Consider the following 19,074-nt stretch of genomic DNA (forward strand, 5'->3'; position numbering starts at 1 on the left):
TGCCGTTCATCCGTGGGGGTGGGAGAAAATTGGATGGGCAAGTGCAAGACGCCAGGGTTTGAAGGTTGAAGGATATTTTTGGGGCTGGACCGGGGGTTTGTGGGGCTGCATCAGGTTTTCTGGGGGGTTTTTGGGCTGTACCACGGTTCTTTAGGGGTTTGGGGGCTGTACCAGGGTTTTGAAAAATGGTTTGGAAAAATGATTTGGAAAAATGATTTTTAAATCCCAAAAGGTAAACAGGATGAGAATTTTCAGCCCCAGAAATGGCACCAACAGCACCGTGTCAGAGCCAAAGGGTTTGCTGGTTCTGAAAAATCATTTTTTAACCCCAAAAGGCAATGGGATGAGGGTTTTTAGAGTCAGAATTCCCAGCAGCAGCACGTGAGAGCCACAGAAGCATGTGTCACTGCTCAGAGCCCATGTCCCCTGCCCAGGCTGTGTCCCCAAGGTGCTGGTTCTGAAAAATCCTTTTTTAACCCCAAAAGGCAACAGGATGAGGGTTTTTTGACTCAGAAATGCCGCCACCACCACCACCATGTGAGAGCCACAGGGTTTTCTGGTTCTGAAAAATCTTTTTTTAACCCCAAAAGACAACGGGATATGAGTGTTTTCAGCCCCAAAAATGCTACCAGCAGCACGTGAGAGCCACAGGGTTTGCTGGTTCTGAAAAATCATTTTTTAACCCCGAAAGGCAAGGGGATGAGCGTTTTCAGCCCCCAAAAATGCCACCAGCAGCACATGAGAGCCACAGAAGCACGTGTCACTGCTCAGAGCCCGTGTCCCCTGCCAGGGCTGGGTCCCCACCCCGCCACCCCACAAAGCAGCAGCGGAAACGCTCCAAATTTGGGCTCAGCCCCATTCTCGGCCGCCTCCACGTTCTCGATACCTGACCTGCGCTCAGGAGCAGAAAAAACTCAAAGCTCCTCTGCCCAGAGAGCTCAGGGCAGCAGAAAAGCTGAAAATTTTGCAGTGAGATGGGAGATTTTTGGTGGCCACAGGGAATTCGGGGAGGGGGATGCTCGGGGGGCAGCAGGAGCACGATGGGGCAGCCAGGGATGGGATGGGAATCACCTGGCGAGTCCTTCCCAAGGGAAAATTCCCATCCCAAAGAGACCCCCCAGACCCCAAATTCCCCTTCCCATCGTGGCCCGGCCTTTGGGGTGAGCAGGAGCTGGGATTTCCCGCTGTGCCCCCAAACCAGGCGGGTGGTTGTCCATCCTCAGCTCCCTGAAGGAGATTTCTCCTTCTCCAGTGGACAAACAGCCTCTGGAAACATCCGGAAATGTCCCCACGGGGTCAGGGCATGGCAGTGACGGTGGTGGCACAGGAAGGAGTCGGGGTCACCCCTCTGCTTGTGCCACCCCCAGTTCCGCCAGGTCCCCATCCCGATGTCCCCTCCTCACCCCTGGAATTGTCTCAGCACAGCTCCGTTATGGGTTTTTTTTGGGGAGGTGCAGCATTAATTTTCCATCTTTTAAGATAGAAAGGAGTGATTCAGGTGTCCAGGTTGAACCCTAAAGAAATTACAACTATTTTTGTCAATTCTATCCCCAAAAAACCCCAGCCTGTCCATTCTGAAGGCCCTCAGGCTTATTCATGAGGTGCACATTGCCCTGATTAATTCCTGCAGAGTTTTGGGGGCAAATCCAATCAAAAATTTCCCTCTTTCTTCCAAAACTTGAGGGAAGAGGGAAATAAACAGGGAATCATCCCTGAATTCTCTCAAATCAAGGCAGGGATGAAAAGGGGAATTCCCAGGCTGGGCCAAGGGGAAGAGGAGGATCTGAGAGGTTTCATGGGATGCTCCACGTGCTCCATCAGGGATGCTTCCCATCCCCTACAAATCCCAGGACCCTGGTGTCCCAGGAAATGGGATGAGGACTAAACTGCAGACCAGCCTCTGCCCCCAGCGGCCCCATTCCTGCTTTTCCCATGGGATTGTCCCTCCTGGCCAAATCCAACCCATCCCCTGGGGCTTGTCCTGCCCGTGTCCTGCAGGATCCAGGGGGGCAGGAATGGGGAAACAAAGCCCCCAACAAAGCCTGAAAAGGACGAGTCAGCCCCCACACATTCCCTGTGGGCACTGGGACCAGGATCCGTGCCCCACACATTCCCTGTGGGCACTGGGACCAGGATCCGTGCCCCACACATTCCCTGTGGGCACTGGGACCAGGATCCGTGCCCCACACATTCCCTGTGGGCACTGGGATCAGGATCCATGTCCCACACCTCACTGGGATTAGGATCCATGCCCCACACATCACTGGGATCCATTGGATCCATGTCCCACACATGGGATCAGGATCTGTGCCCCACACATTCCCTGTGGGCACTGGGACCAGGATCCGTGCCCCACACATTCCCTGTGGGCACTGGGATCAGGATCTGTGCCCCACACATTCCCTGTGGGCACTGGGACCAGGATCCGTGCCCCACAAATCAGTGGGATCAGGATCTGTGCTCCACACATTCCCTGTGGGCACCAGGATCTGTTGGATCCATCCCGGAGCTCTGGGATCCATCCCAGTGTCCCTTTGGATGGAGAATTCCCATCTCCCTCTGCTTTCCCACTACTCCAAGGGGGTTTATCCTTTAGGATCCCAAAACCAGCTGGGACCTTCCTTCCCAACTCCAAATCCAGGGATTCTGCCTCCCACGAGCCAGCCAGGAGGTCCTTAATGATCCAAATTAAAAACCCCATCTCTGGAAGGTAATTACCCTAACAAAACCCCATCCCTGGAACATAATTACCCAAACAAAACCCAATTCCTGGAACATAATTACCCAAATAAATCCCAATCCCTGGAACACAATTACCCAAATAAATCCCAATCCCTGGAAACTGCCGGATCCTTCCCTGGCCCAGGGCCACCCCGTTCACAGCCACGACCCAAACACATTTTTCCTTTTGAAAGAGGAGGGGAAGGGAAAAAAAAAAAACCAACAAAAAACCCGCCTGAACCTCAGGTGGAACTTCCTGGCCGCGGGATTTACGAGCCGGGAATGATCTCACCAGGGAAGAGGAGGAAACTCCGCTGGAATTATTTCCAACCCCGCTAAATCCCCCCCCCAGATCCCGGGAACAATCCCAGGACGAGCCACGGGAGCTCCGGGAGCAGTGCTGGTCATTCCTGCGGGTCATTCCCGTTTCCTGGCCTCCCCAGCAGATTTTGGGAGCTCTGGGTTGGTTCTGCTCCTCCAGGAGATAAATCCATGAGGAAAAGGCTCCTTGCAGAGCCGGGGTCCATGTCCAGGGAATTTTATAGGGCTGGAGGGATCTTTAGGGAAAGGGGATGCTCTGGAGTGGGAAATCCAGGGCAGGGATGGTGGTGGAAGCATGAAGTTTCCTTCCCAAAAAAATCACGGGTCTAAACCTCTGCGAAAAAGCAAAACTTATTTTTTTAATGCTCCCTTTTCCTCTGCCCTTCGCACCCCACCTGCATTAAAACCCTAAAAAAACCCCAAAACGTTCCCTCTTTAACAGAGGCAATCCTGGCACTCTGAAAAATGGGGATTTTCGTTTTTTTTCCCCCTATATCAGAAATCAACTTTAAAAGATGCTTTGCATGCAAAACCCCCCTGGACTGTGGGTGCTGACCCTTCATCCCCAACCCAGCGGGGCTGGATCATCCCCGTGCCCCACAGAGGGGTTCTGGGGGAGCTCCAGATCTTTGGGATGCAGCAGAAATCCCTGGAGCGGCTCCCAAACCCCTTCCAGGACAACCAAACCGCGAGCCGCCATCGATGGCGAGAACGAAACGGAAAAAGCGGCAAAACCCAGAGAAATAAAGCAAAATCCACGGTGAGGATGGGGACAACTCACCCAGAGGCTGGCACGGCGAGCCTGGCACGGCGAGCCTGGCACGGCGAGCCTGGCACGGCTCCCTCCTTGCCCTGCCCGGCCCCAGAGCGGGGTTTATCGGGGTGGCGGATCTCGGTGGCGTTTTTTGTGTCACCTCTGTCACTCAGCGTTTCCAGGCACGGCCCCCGCGGGGTGGGGGGCTCAGCTCGGCGCAAACGAGATTTTAATCAAGACTTTAAACCAGACTTGGTTTTAAACCCGACTTGGTTTGAAACCCGAATTTAAATGAGAATTTCAAGGTTTTAAAGCAGAATTTCAAGCAGATTTTGCTGTTGCCTCAGTGAGGGAGGGCCAAGACTTTCGATCCTTTTCCTGGGTGAAAAAAACCCCAAAGAGGGGCTCACCCTCCTGCCCCACAGCTCCCACCAGAGAGAAGCTCTTCCCAAATTTTTTTTTTCCATGGGAAACCCATGGAAAAGCCTTGGGGATGTGCAGAACTTTGGGTCCATCCCAGTCTATAACCCCTATCCTTGAGCTTTCATGGGATTTTAAACCTTCCAATAATTCCTTATTTTTCCAGGAGTTTGGGATGTCCATCCTGGTCCATAACCCCTATCCTTGAACTTTCATGGGATTTTAAACCTTCCAATAATTCCTTATTTTTCCAGGTGTTTGGGGTGTCCATCCCATGTCAAACCCCATATCCGTAACACCCAACTCTTGAGCTTTTATGGCATTTGACACCCTCCAATAATTCTTTTTTTTTCAGTTTTTTTTTTTTTGGTGTCCATCCCATGTCAACAATCTCCCATCTTTGAGCTTTTATGGGATTTTAAACCTTCCAGTAATTCTTTATTTTTCCAGGAGTTTGGGATGTCCATCCTGGTCCATAACCCCCCATCCTTGAACTTTTATGGCATTTTACACCCTCCAATAATTAATTTTTTTTTCCCAGGTTTTTGAGGTGTCCATCCCATGTCAACAATCTCCCATCCTTGAGCTTTTATGGGATTTTAAACTTTCCAGCAATTCTTTATTTTTCCAGGAGTTTGGGGTGTCCATCCCAGTCCATAACCCCCATCCTTGAGATTTTATGGGGTTTTAAACCTTCCAATAATTCCTTATTTTCCCAGGTTTTTGGGGAGTTCACCCCAGTCAACAACCCAGGAGTTTGGGGTGCCCATCCCATGCCAAACCCCATATCCGTAACCCCCCCACTCTTGACATTTTTAAGGCATTTCCCACCTTCCCCTAACCCAATATTTCTCCAGGTTTTCCCATTTGTGGGCCCCAATCCCACCTGGAATTTCCCAGGACTGCTGGGAACACCCAGGAGCACCCAAGGGTGCTCAGAGCCAGCTCTGGGGTCTGTCACACTCAGCACCCAAGCCCCAAATCACGCCCCAAAATCTCATGGGGCCGCGTTTCCGCCCCGCAGCCGCAGCCGGCAGCGCCCCGGAAACCTTTGGGGTCCCTGTGCTCGGCGTCCTGAGCTGCAGCAAACGTGTCCTCACCTCCAGATTGTCCCCAAAAGGGACAAAGGGGACAGGGGGGACATGGGGACACTTCCTAATTTGGGGCACAAGGAGCTCCAGATGTTCACGTTCCAGCAATGGGATTTTTTCCTGGTGTTTTGGGAGCTGTCCCAGGAGCCATGAACCTCGTTCTGAGGGAAAAGATGCCACTGGCTGCTCCTCACCTGCCCCAAAATCATCTCCTGTCCCAAAATCATCTCCTGTACCCAAATCAACTACCCCAAAATCATCTCCTGCCCCAAAATCATCTCCTGTACCCAAATCAACTACCCCAAAATCATCTCCTGCCCCAAAATCATCAGCTCCCAAATCATCTACCCCAAAATCATCTCCTGCTCTAAAATCATCAGCTCCCAAATCATCTACCCCAAAATCATCTCCTGCCCCAAAATTGTCTCCTAAACCCAAATCATCTCCTGTCCCCAAATCAACTACCCCAAAATAATCTCCTGCTCCAAAATAATCTCCTGCCCACAAATCACCTGCCCCAAATCATCTCCTAACCCCAAAATCATCTCCTGGCCCAAAAAAATTTCCCATCCTCAAAGTCCTCGGCACCAAAATCATCTCCTGCCCCAAAATCATCGCCTATCCCCAGATCATCTGCCCCAAAATCATCTCCTGTCCCAAAATAATTTCCCATCCCCAAAATCATCTCCTGCCCCCAAATCATCTCCTGACCCCAAAATAATTTCCCATCCCCAAAATCATCTCCTGCCCCCAAATCATCTCCTGACCCCAAAATAATTTCCCATCCCCAAAATCATCTCCTACCCTAAATCATCTGCCCCAAAATCATCTCCTGCCCCAAATCATCTCCTCTCCCCACATCATCTCCCCCAAAATCATCTCCTGGCCCAAAACAATTTCCAATCCCCAAAAGCCCGTTCCCGCCAGGCTCCAGCTCACAGCAATCGGGGATGGATGGGGTTGGACGAAACCCCCTGAGCAGAACATTTTTGGCCTCATTTTTCCGCTCAGCCAGGGCTGTTTTGGTGACGTTTGCCCCGGTTTGGGGTGCGGGTTTGGGTTCCTGAGCTCATCCCCCACCTCGGGTGACGCCGAGCATCCGGCGGCGCTTCCGCGGCCTCACGTCTACGAGGAGCTGCACGAGGGCCTGGCAGCCATTGCCGACACTGGTTTGCCATTTTTGGGGCATTATTTCAGCTCAGAGAGACACCCCCTGGTTGTGGGGTTTGGGATTTGGGGTTTGGGACAGCCCCACTTGGCATCCCGCTGGAGGATCCGAAGGGATTTGGGAGCAGCGACCTCCAGATCACCACAATCCCAAAGGGATGGGTTTGGGGTTTGGAGCTCTCCCTCCTCTCCCTGCTGGGTTTGGGGGGAATTAAAACCCAGCAAATTCAGCTCTGGGATGGGTTCCCCACCTCGGGGGAAGCAGAGGGAGTTGGGAATGAGGTTTTTGGGAATGAGGTTTTTGGGAACGAGGTTTTTGGGTTGGTTTTCACTGCACAACAAGAACCCAGCACAGACCAGAAGCTGCCAGCCCTCCCCGTTTGGGGTGGGGTATCAAACTGGGGCTCCCCATGTCCCGCAGCACACGAGGGGCTCACGGTGCTGGTGGCACCTGTGTCACCCCCCTGCCCTATCCCGATGTCCCCTGGGCTCCCTGACCAGCGGGAATTGGCACCTCCAGGTGCCCATCCCAGCCTGGTCCCAAGAAATTGGGATGTTTTGCTCGCCCCTGGGAACACAAAAGGATTTGGGGGGGATTTTGGGGCTGTGCTTGCAGCCCGAGGGGTCCCAGGTTTCTCTGCCTGTTCCCTGGGCTGTGCCAGCTTTGCCCAGCCCCCAGGACGAGATTTTTTTTGTGGGAAAACACACAAATCCCACATCCAAAATTGTGGTTTCCCCAGCCAGATTCCCAGCACGGAGCCACAAACCGGAGGAAACGCAGCAGGATGGAGCCGGTACGGGATCCCAGAGACCCCAAATCCCTCAAAGAGCCCCAAAAAGCAGCGAATTCCGCTCTGCCCTGCCCAGCCCGCAGCTGGGCTCTGCAGGGGACCTCCCCTGCTCCGAAATTCCACATGGAAAGCCAGCGGGAAGGGCTCCCAGCGGGAGCGGCAGCCGCGAGGGGTCCGTGCCACCCGTGCCACCCCCGCCCGTCCCTGCCACGGATCCGGGCACGCTCCCGAGCCAGCCCTGCCCCGGGGGACCCCGGCTTTCCGCCGGGCGTGAGAGGAGAACAATAGGGCCGAGCCCTCCATTGTTCCAGACAAAAGATAAGGCCGGGCTCTGGCATTCCCCAGCGCCCGCCCTGCTCGGGATCCGCCGTTCCCGGCTCTGCCAGTCCCGATTTCTGCCATTCCCAGGCTCTGCAAGTCCCAGCTTTGCCAGTCCCAGCTCTGCAAGTCCCAGCTCTGCCATTCCCAGCTCTGCCAGTCCCAGCTCTGCCTTTCCCAATTTCTGCCAGTCCCAATTTTTGCCATTCCCAGCTCTGCCTTTCCCAGCTCTGCCAGTCCCAATTTCTGCCAGTCCCGTCTCTTCCAGTCCCAATTTTTGCCATCCCCCGGCTCTACAAGTCCCAACTTTGTGTTTCCCAGCTCTGCCATTCCCAGTTTTGCCAGTCCCAGCTCTGCCATTCCCAATTTCTGCCATTCCCAGTTCTGCCATTCCCAATTTCTGCCAGTCCCAGCTCTGCCAGTCCCAGTTCTGCCATTCCAAATTTCTGCCATTCCCAGCTCTGCCAGTCCCAATTTCTGCCTTTCCCAGCTCTGCCAGTCCTGGCTTTGACAGTCCCAGCTCTGTTTTTCCCAGTTCTGCCGGTCCCCATTTATGCCAGTCCCAGCTCTGCCATTCCCAATTTCTGCCATTCCCAGCTTTGCCAGTCCCGGCTTTGCCAGTCCCAGCTCTTCATTCCCAGTTCTGCCATTCCAAATTTCTGCCATTCCCAGCTTTGCCAGTCCCAGCTCTGCCATTCCAAATTACTGCCATTCCCAGGCTCTGCAAGTCTCAGCTATGCCAGTCCCAGCTCTGCCAGTCCAAATTTCTGCCATTCCCAGCTTTGCCAGTCCCAGCTTTGCCAGTCCCAGCCCTGCCATTCCCAGCTCTGCCAGTCCCAGGCTCAGGGCAGAAGTTTTTTCCAAGCTGTCCCCACAGGGGGTGACCCCACGAGGCTGTTAGAGGGGACAGTGACCCTGCTGCCCCGCCTGGAACTCCCCTCTGTGTTCCTCTGTGCCCCCAACGCCTCCCCTTGGTCACTGAGGTCACCCTGTGTCCCTCTGTGTCCCTCTGTGTCCCCAATCCCACCGCAGACACCCGTGTGGCCCTCTGTGGTCCCTAATTCTTCCTGCAGTGACCGAGGTCACCTTTATGTCCCTCTGTGTCCCTCTGTGTCCCCAATCCCACCGCAGACACCCGTGTGTCCCTCTGTGGTCCCCAGTTCTTCCTGCAGTCACTGAGGTCACCTCCGTGTCCCAGAGCTGTCCCCACCCTGAGCAGGGACAGGAGGGGACACGGCCCCGGGGGTGGCAGGGGTGGCAGGGTGGCCTCTGCTGGGACCGAGCCGTGGTGGCCCAGGACGGTCCCACAGTGACAAACTTCAGGTTTGGGGACAGGGCTGGGACAGCGGCAAGGCCAGCACCAATTCCTCCCTTCCAGGACCCAAATTCCCTCCCAGGACCCGAATTCCTCCCTTCCAGATCCCAAATTCCTCCCTCCCAGGACCCGAATTCCTCCCTTCCAGGTCCCAAATCCCTCCCTTCCAGGTCCTCAATTTCTCCATTCCAAATCCCAAATTCCTCCCTTCCAGATCCCAAATTCCCTCCCAGGACCCGAATTCCCTCCCAGGTCCCAAATTCTTCCCTTCCAGATCCCAGATCCCTCCCTCCCAGGTCCCAAATTCCCTCCCAGGTCCCAAATTCTTCCCTTCCAGGTCCCAAATTCCTCCCTCCCAGGACCTGAATTCCTCCCTTCCAGGACCCGAATCCCTCCCTTCCAGGTCCTCAATTTCTCCATTCCAAATCCCAAATTCCTCCCTTCCAGGACCCGAATTCCTCCCTTCCAGATCTTCAATTTCTCCATTCCAAATCCCAAATTCTTCCCTTCCAAGTCCTGAATTCCACCCTTTCAGATTCTGATTTTTTCCCTTCCAGATCCCAAATTCCTCTTTTCCAGATCCCAAATTCCTCCCTTCCAGGTCCTGAATTTGTCCTTTTCAAATCCTGAATTTCTCCCTTCCAGATTCTGATTTTTTCCCCTTCCAAATCCCAAATTCCTCCCTTCCAGATCCTGAATTCTTCCTTTCCAAATCCCGAATTCCTCCTTTCCAAATCCCAAATTCCTCCCCTCCAGATTCCACCACCACCAATTCCTCCCTTCCAGGTTCCGAATTCCTCCCTTCCAAATTCCAAATTTCTCCCTTTCAAATTCTGATTTTTTTTCCCATTCCAAATCCTGAATTCTTCCCTTCCAAATCCCAAGTCTGAATACTTGAATTACCAGGTCTGAGACATTTGAAATTTTGCCTCTCCACAACTTAATATTTGAAATTTTACTTCTCCATAATTGAATACTCTGTTACCAGGTCTGAAATATCTGAAATTTTGCCTCTCCACAATTTAATATTTGAAATTTTGCCTCTCCGCAATTTAAAGCTCCATTTCCAGGTCTGAAATATTTGAGATTTCACATCTCCACTATATGAAAGTCCATTCTCAGGTCTGAAATATTTGAAATTTTGCCTCTCCACAACTTAATATTTGAAATTTTACTTCTCCATAATTGAATGCTCCGTTACCAGGTCTGAAATATCTGAAATTTTGCTTTTCTGTAGGTGCCCGGATCAGAACCTGGCCCATGCAGGTCCCAGAGCGGCTCAGGATGGGCCGAGCCCGCGGGGGTTTCTGTGTTAATTTAATTTAATTTAATTTAATTTATTTCCCTACTGCGTGTTCCGTGCTGCGTTCCAGCGGCGGCGATTCAGAACGGCGGGAGGAGCGCCCGCCACAGCGCGAATAAACCCAAAATGGAACCCAAACCCAAACCCAAACCAGAACCCAAACCAGAACCCAAACCCAAACTGGAACACAAACCCGAACTGGAACACAAACCCAAACCCAAACCTGAACCAGAACCCAAACCAGAACCCAAACCCAAACCTGAACCCAAACCCAAACCTGAACCAGAACCCAAACCAGAACCCAAACCCAAACTGGAACACAAACCCAAACCCAAACCCAACCCAAACCCAAACCTGAACCAGAACCCAAACCAGAACCCAAACCCAAACTGGAACACAAACCCGAACTGGAACACAAACCCAAACCAGAACCCAAACCCAAACCAGAACCCAAACCCAAACTGGAACACAAACCCGAACTGGAACACAAACCTGAACCAGAATCCAAACCGGAACCCAAACCCAAATAGGAACACGAACCTGAGCCCAAACCAAACCAGAACCCAAACCCAAACCAGAACCCAAACCCAAACTGGAACACAAAATCCAAATCTGAACAGGAACACAAACCGGAACACGAACCTGATCCCAAACAGAACCCAAACCGGTACTGGAACACAAACCTGAACCCGAACACAAACTTGAACCTGAACTTGAACTCAAACCAAAACCCAAACTCGAACCCAAACCTGAACCCGAACAGGAACACGAACTCAAACCCAAATCCAAACTCTAATCTGAACCTGAACCCAAATGTGAACCCAACCCCAAACCTGAACCCAAACCTGAACACAAACCTGAACCCAAACCTGAACCTGAACCCAAACACCAACACGAACCCAAACCTGAATCTGAACCCAAACTGAAACACGAACCCGAACCCAAACCTGGACCCAAACCCGAACCCAAACCTGGACCCAAACCCGAACCCAAACCTAAACTCAAACCCGAACCCAAACCCGAACCATGAAATTCGGGAAGGAGCTCAGCAGACCCACCCCCAGCCCTGGCTCTCGGGGGGGCCGCGGTGCTGCCAGGACCCCGGTTCGGTTCAGTTCAGCCCGGCCCGGTTCGGCCCAGCCCGGTTTGGTTCGGCCCAGCCCGGTTCGGTTCGGTTCAGCCCGGTTTGGTTCAGCCCAGCCTGGCCCCACGGGCTCTGCCTCCCGCCGAGCGCGGCAGCTCCGAGCCCGGGGATTGTCCAGGGAATGCTCGGCTCCTCCCGAGCCCCGGAGCTCCTTCATCATCATCCCTGAGCTCCCCCGGATCCTCACGAGCCCCCCGGATCCTCCTGAGCCCCCCACATATCCTCAACAATCCCCTCAACCCCCCCCCAGCTCTTCCAGAGCCCCCCAAACTCCTCCATCCTCATCCCTGAGCCCCCCCAGCTCCCACCCCCCTCTTTTCCCCGGCCTCACGGGGTTCAGGCCGTGCCCGTGCTGGGTTTTGGGGCTCCACCACCCCAAAACTCTTTTCCATCCTCATCCCTGAGAACCCCGGGACCGCGAGCAGCGGGAATTTCCCACCCCGGAGCCGAGAACAAAAGAGGGCAGCGGGGCCCCGCGGGCTCGGGGCAGGCGCTGCCCCGCCGGGAGGGGATGGGTTTGCTCCAAAAAATGGGAATTTTGAAGGAAAATGAGCGGCGGGAGTTTCCCCAGCACGGCCGGGGTGGGACAGCAGGAGCGGCGCGGCCCCGGAGGGTGTTAAAGGTGGTCCCTGCGTGGTCAGAGCTGTTTTGGAAGATTTTTTGGGGAAGATGTTTTGGGGATTTTTCCATCCCACGTGCAGACACAGAGCTCGGGAATGTTTGCAGTGGGTGACAGAGCCCCTGTCCCCCCCAAACCCGCGGGCTCAGCTCTGAGGGACCCCCAAAAGTGACGCCAAAAATAAATGTCCCGGAAAGTCCGGGGTTGTTTTTGTGGGTTGGGATCCTGGAGCTCAGCACACGGAGGGTTGGGACAGCAGCGGCTTCCAGAGCCCAGAGATTCCTGACACCTTCATCCCAGAGATTCCCTCACATCCCAGAGATCCCTGTCACCTTCATCCCAGAAATACCTGTCACCTTCATCCCAGAAATCCCTGACACCTTCATCCCAGAGATTCCCTCACATCCCAGAGATCCCTGTCACCTTCATCCCAGAAATCCCTGTCACCTTCATCCCAGAGATTCCTGTCACCTTTATCCCAGAGATTCCTGACACCTTCATCCCAAAGATTCCCTCACATCCCAGAGATTCCTGTCACCTTCATCCCAGAAATCCCTGTCACCTTCATCCCAGTACATCCCAGAGATTTCCATCACCTGCATCCCAACAATTCCCTCTATTCCCACCTATGCCCCAAAGATTCCCTTCTGCATCCCAGAGATTCCTTCCACATAATCCCAGTGCCTCCCAAATATTTACTCCACCTGTATCCCAAAAATTTCCTCCACCTGTATCCCACAGATTCCCATCACCTCCAGCCCAAAGATTCCATTCCTCGGTACCCCAAAGATTCCCATCACTTCTATCCCAAAGATTCCTGTCACCTATATCTGAAAGATTCCCTCCATCACCATCCCAAAGATTCCCTTCCCCTGCATCCCAAAGATTCCCTCCACCACCATCCCAAAGATTCCCTTCCCCTGCATCCCAAAGTTTTCTGTCACCTGTGTCCTTAAGATTTTCATAATCTGTACCCCAAAGATTCCTGTCACCTGCATCCCAAAAATTCCCATCACCTGTACCCCAAAGATTCCCTTCCCCTGTACCCTAAAATTCCCATCATCTCCATCCCAAAAATTCACATCGCTTCCATTCCAAAGATTCCCATCACCTGTACCCCAAAGATTCCTTTCCCCTGTATCCCAAACATTTCTGTCACCTGTGTCCTAAAGATTCCCTCCCCCTTTATCTCAAAAATTCCCTCCACTTCCATCCCAGAGATTCCATTCCCTTGTACCCCAAAAATTCCCATCACCTCCGTCCTGAACATTCCCTTCGCTCGTATCCTAAAGATTCCCTCCACCTCCATCCCAAAAATCCCCATCATCTCCATCCCAAAAATCCCCATCACCTCCATCCCAAAGATTCCCTTCCCCTGTACCCCAAAGATTCCCATCACCTCCATCCCAAAAATTCATATCAATTCCATTCCAAATATTCCCATCACCTGCATCCCAAAGATTCCTGACACCTGTATCCCAAAGATTCCCATCACCTCCATCCCAAAAATTCCCATCCCCTGTACCCCAAAGATTCCCTCCACCTCCATCCCCCAGGGATTCCCTCTCTGTCCCACATCCCCACCAGGAAATTCCCAATCCCTGTGCCCCAAATCCCGGGAATTCTCAGTCCCCACACGCTCCAGCCAGCCCCAGCCCCAGCAGGGATGGACCCCTCACCCTTTTTTGGGGGTTTGGACCCCCAAAACCTCAGCCGGGGGGCTCAGAGCACCCCAGAGCCGCCGTCACCCCACAGCGGCCCAGCCCTGGGAGCCCCGGGCACAGCTGGGCTCAGGGGAGCCTGGAAAATCCCAAAATCCCCAAATCCCAAAAATAACCCAGCTGAAAGAGCAGCTTGGACATGATCCCCTTCCCAGGGGTGCCAGAAAACCCTAAAATTATAAATAATCCCACTGAAAAATATGTTTTAATGTGCTCCCCTTCGCAGGGACCCCAGAAAACCTCAAAAATAAAAATAATCCCACTGAAACAGCAGATTTACTGTGCTCCCCTTTTTGGGTACCCCAGCAAACCCCAAAATTAAATATAATCCCACTGAAAGAGCAGTAGGAACATGTTCCCCTTCCCAGGGACCCCAGAAACCCCAAAATTAAAAATAATCCCAGTGCCAGAGCACATTTACTGTGCTTCCCTTCCCAGGGACCCCAGAAAAGTCCAAAATTAAAAATTATCCCACTGAAAATTTAGTTTCAATGTGCTCCCATTTGTAGACACTCCAGAAAACCCCAAAATTTAAAATAATCCCACTGAAAAAGCATCTTTAACATGTTCCCCTTCCCAGGGACCCCAGAAAAAAACTCAAAATTTAAAAAATCCCACTGAAAATTTGGTTTCAATGTTCTCCCCTTCCCAGAGGTGCCAGAAAACCCCAAAATTAAAAACAATCCCACTGAAAATTTGGTTTCAATGTGCTCTCATTCCTAGACACTCCAGAAAACCCCAAAATTTAAAATAATCCCGCTGAAAAATTTAATGTGCTCCCCCTTTTTTGGGGAGCCCAGCAGACCCCAAAATTAAAAATAATCCCGGTGCCGGAGCAGCTTTTCCATGCTCCCTTCCCAGGGACACCAACCCATAAATGAAATTTAAACCCCCGGAGCACATAACAACTTTACGAGCACAGATTCCCCCCAGGAATAATAATGGACATTTCGGCAGGGAGACAAAAAGTCCAGAAATTCCCCTCAGGACATCTCCCAGTTGGGCTAAAACTCAAATTTAGGGAGAAGGGAGGGTTGGGGTGGAAGTAAAAAAAGCAACGGGGGAGCTGAGCTTTACCAAGAGGGGAAAAAATGGGATTTTTTAAAAAATAAAGAATTAAAAATTGGGATTTTTTTTTTTGCTCTGCTGGGGAGAGTTGGGGGTGGGAGGGACGGAAATGTGAGGATGATGATGATGGTGAAAATGGGTCAAAAAATCTGGCCTGAGCCTGGCTGTGGCTGTCAAAGGCCAGCTGCTATTTTTAATTTTTAGCGGCACAAAAGCCTCCGAAAATCGCTGGGTTTTGAAAAGAAAAGAGGTAAAAAATAATAATAAAAAAAAATTTAAAAAAAAAGAGAAAAAAGTATTGTATCGGTGTCAGTGGAATGGATCCTGCAGCAAACGGAATGGAAGGGAGAGAGGAAATTGCAGGAATTACAAACAGGAGTTATCGGCTCCAGAGGGGAGGGATGGAGGTTATCGGGAAAAAAACCCATTAACTCCTTTTTTCACTCCTCAAATCCATCACTCCCGGTTTTTTTGGGGGGAGTTTTCCAAGCCTGAGGTGCTCCACGAGCCTCCAGCACCGCGATTTTCCCTGGGCAGCATCGTTCCTCCCTGCAAATCGTTCCTCAGAGGTGGAAAGCGCCAAAAAAATTCGCTTTTTTCGCCTTTTTCGCCCTAAATCCTCCCCTTCAGAACCGCGCAGGGCCGCGAAACTTCGCCGGGTTTAACTCACTGAAATGAGAATTTTCCGCTGCCCAGGGGTGGAAAAACCCCCAAATTTCCCCCAATTTGAGCATCCCCGCTGCGCGGGGGGCTCCGCTGTGGGGTCCCCGCGGCGGCTCCGGGGATGTCGCCGTGGCGGTGACAAAGTTTGTCCCAGCAAAGCGACAGAGCTCGGCGCTGTCGCCGCTCTCTGTCGCGACAGCGGGGCGGTGTTTGTGCCTCTCGCCGCCCGCGGGTGACACCGGCCGGGTTTTTCCTGCCAGCGGTGGCCGGAGCCATCGGTGTCGCCTGTCCCCAACCGGCGGGATGCACCAGGTGTCACCCGGCCCGTGGGGACGAGGTTCGAGGATGAAGGACGCGACAAGAGGTGGCGACAACGACGGTGACCCCAACCCGCCCGTGTCCCCCAAAGCCCCCCGAAACACACGCGGCTCTGTCCGGGCCACCACAGCGCGTCCGTCTGTCCCCGACACCGTGGGGACCGCGCCGGGGGTCCCCGTGTCCCTCTGTCCCTATGTGCCCGTGTCCCCATGTCCCCCTGTCCCCGTGTCCTCCTGTCTCCCTGTCCCGCTGTCCCCCTGTCTGTATGTCCCTCTGTCCCCCTGTCCCCGTGTCCTCCTGTCTCCCTGTCCCGCTGTCCCCCTGTCCCCATGTCCCTCTGTCCCCCTGTCCCCGTGTCCTCCTGTCTCCCTGTCCCTCTGTCCCCGTGTCCCCAAATCCCCCAGCGGGGACCGCGCTCTGTGCCCGCACCGGGGGACGCGCAGACCCCGGAGCCGGAATTAACCCTTCTCCTGCCGGGATTAACCCTTCTCCTGCAGGGATTAACCCTCTTCTACTGGAATTAACCCTTCTCCTGCTGGAATTAACCCTCTTCTGGAATTAACCCTCTCCTGCCGGGCTCCCCGGGGCTGTGGCGGTGGCGCTCGCAGCGTAGTTCGCGGCCCCAAACTTTGGGACCCCGCACCCCTTTTTCCCCTTTCCCCTTCTCCTCCCCCAGCCCAGGGGCTCGGGGGGGGGGGGGGTTCCCCCGATCGGTTCCCTCAGCCGCGACCCCCGAGGGTGCTCCCCGAGCCCGCAGGGTGCTCGGCACCCCGGGGCTGTGCTTGTGCCCCCCGGGGCTGTGCTTGTGCCCCCCGGGGCTGTGTTTGTGCCCCACGGTCCGTGTCGGTGCCCCCGGGGCTGTCTCGGTGCCCCCCGGCCGCACTCACAGCTACGCTGCGCTGAGCCCCGGTGCCGCCGCCGCCGGTGCCGGTCCCTCCCCGGTGTCGGTGCCGGTGTCGGTCCCTCCCCGGTGTCGGTGTCGGTCCCTCCCCGGTGCCGCCGCCGCCGGTGCCGGTCCCTCCCCGGTGTCGGTGCCGGTGTCGGTCCCTCCCCGGTGCCGCTGCGGGCTCCGCCACCGCCTCAGGTCCGCTCCATGTCCCCAACGCCTCCGCTGGGAGCTGCCCCGGCGCCGGGCGGAGAGAGGGAGCGAGGAGGAGGAGGAGGAGGAGGAGAAGGAGGAGGAGGGAAGGAGGAGGAGGAGGAGAAGGAGGAGGAGGGAAGGAGGCGGCCCCGAGCCCCGTCCCCTCCCCTCGGTGCCCCCTGCCCGCCGGGGACCCACGTGCGACAGCTCCACGCTGTGCCCCGGAGCTCCGCGGAGAGGCCGAGACCCCCCAAAGGCTGGGGCGCCACTCGGAGGGGTCTGGGGGGACACCCTGAGCCCCCCCCGCACCCAGGGGACCCACCAGAGCCCCCCTGGCTCCCCGCTGGGGGTGGAGCCCTGCCTGGATTTTGGGGAGCCCAGCGCACATTCCCGGCGGCGGGATGAGTCGGGCTCCTAAAATCACAACGCGCCAGACCCCAAAATCCGTTTTCCTGCATCACCCCAAGATTTGCATCACGGCGCTGCTTCATCCCCCACCTCAATTTTCCCCTGGAAATTCCCCGAGCATCCAACTCCAAAAATCCCTGGGGATCGTCGGGATGAGCGGCGGGGAGGGCAAAGGCGGCAGCGCAAGAGGGAAGCTCAGCTGGGCGAGGCCAGGTGGGCACCAAAGGGGCAGCGCGGTGCCCGCAGCCCTGGCAGCGCTGCCCCTGGAGCCCAGCCCGCTCCCATTGTGAGTCTCAGCCCGAGTGGAACGCTCCCATCGCGGCAGCGCCTCGGGAATTCTTCCCGGCGCCCTGCGTGCCAGCTGGGCTCGTGGCCAGCGTGGAAACTTCCCGATGGCCCCAATCAATCCTGGGAACAGCCCAGAGGTGAAGCTCACCTTCCTCGGAGCCCCTCCCAAACTCTCCGCTTTGGGATTTTTCCAAAGGGTTTTGTTGATCGCAACCACCCCCCCCCTTCAAAAAACATCTCCGTGCGCGACCTTTGCCTGGTGGGAATCCCAGAAAGGTTTCCCCTTTTCCAATGCCAAAAGGGAACGGATTTATTTCATAATTAAGTCATAATTTCAGGGGAAGCCGTGGAATCATTCTTTGAAAACACTCAAGGATTCAGCGCTGCTAAACCCTTTTTTTTTTTATTTTTTAATTTGTTGCACCCACCCCCTTTTTGCAAGGCTGGCACGGAGGAAAGGACAACCGGCCAGACGGACACACGGACACCATTCCCACCATGTGGGGATGGAAAACCGGGAGCTCCGCTGCACCCGCGAGGTTTTTCCTAGCGGGGACCCCTCAGGATCTCCCCGCACCCCAAATCCGGCGCCCCCCGCGCCTCACCCCCGCAGCTCCCGGGAATTCCACCGGCCGCTTCCCCCGGGGTAAAACCCCTCGCAGGGCAGCGGGGCTGCCTCGGCCGCTCTTGACAAGGAGCTTTTTTTTATTTTTTCCTGCCGTGAAACCTTTAAAATGTTGTGTCAACACGGAAGGGCTGTTTATGTTTCAGCAGCCGGGAAAGTTCCCATTGACTCCGGGCTCCTTCCTCCCCCACACCGTTATTTTCTTCCCTGGGAATTTCTTTTTCTTCTTTTCTTTTCTTTTCTTTTCTTTTCTTTTCTTTTCTTTTCTTTTCTTTTCTTTTCTTTTCTTTTCTTTTCTTTTCTTTTCTTTTCTTTTCTTTTCTTTTCTTTTCTTTTCTTTTCTTTTCTTTTCTTTTCTTTTCTTTTCTTTTCTTTTCTTTTCTTTTCTTTTCTTTTCTTTTCTTTTCTTCTTTCTGTGATTTTTTTTGGTGGTGGTTTTTTTGTTTCTTTTTTTCGCTTCTTATTTTTGTTTGTTTGTTTTGTTTTGTTTTTGGGTTTTGGGGTTTTTTTTTGCGTGGGGTTTTTTTGTGGTTTTTTGTTTGTTTGTTTTTGTTTGGTTTTTTTGTTTTGTTTGGGGTTTTTTTTGTGTGTTTTTTGCGGTTTTTTTGTTTGTTTGTTTGTTTGTTTGCTTGTTTTTTCTCTTTTTTTTGGTTTTTTGTTTTTGGGTTTTTTTTGGTTATGTTTTTTTTACCCAAGGGCAGGACGGAGCTGCCGGGATTTGGGGTTTGCCCACCCCAAGAGCTGAGCTGGGGGTTCCTGGGGGGATTTGGGGAATCCCACACCTCACCCCCAGCCCTCTCCTTGTCCCCATCCCACGGGGAAGAGCAGAAAGACCTGGGGTCATTTCCCACCTTCACCCCGAGGATTGCTCAGGGAATAGGGGAGGTGGGCTGCACCCACAGACCCCAAAATCCTAAAAACCCCACAGACACCAAATC

General features: G+C 53.8%; 1 protein-coding gene across 4 annotated transcripts in view; it reads right to left on the reverse strand.

Annotated features, from left to right (window-relative positions):
• Positions 1-19,074, reverse strand: part of SOX13 (SRY-box transcription factor 13) — a 48,180-nt gene that overhangs the window by 21,432 nt on the left and 7,674 nt on the right. Inside the window, exon 1 of one of the 4 annotated variants that reach the window (XM_085561310.1) lies at positions 16,622-17,534. The exons of 1 other annotated variant lie outside the window; for it this stretch is intronic. The gene's annotated coding sequence lies outside the window, so the exon portion shown is untranslated. Of the gene's footprint in view, positions 1-16,621; positions 17,535-19,074 lie in introns of those variants that run through there. 2 more of the 4 variants (XM_085561309.1, XM_085561307.1) reach the window with 2 other exon arrangements.

Source organism: Lonchura striata, chromosome 26, assembly GCF_050655825.1.
Source record: "Lonchura striata isolate lonStrDom1 chromosome 26, ASM5065582v1, whole genome shotgun sequence".
Lineage (NCBI taxonomy): Eukaryota > Metazoa > Chordata > Aves > Passeriformes > Estrildidae > Lonchura > Lonchura striata.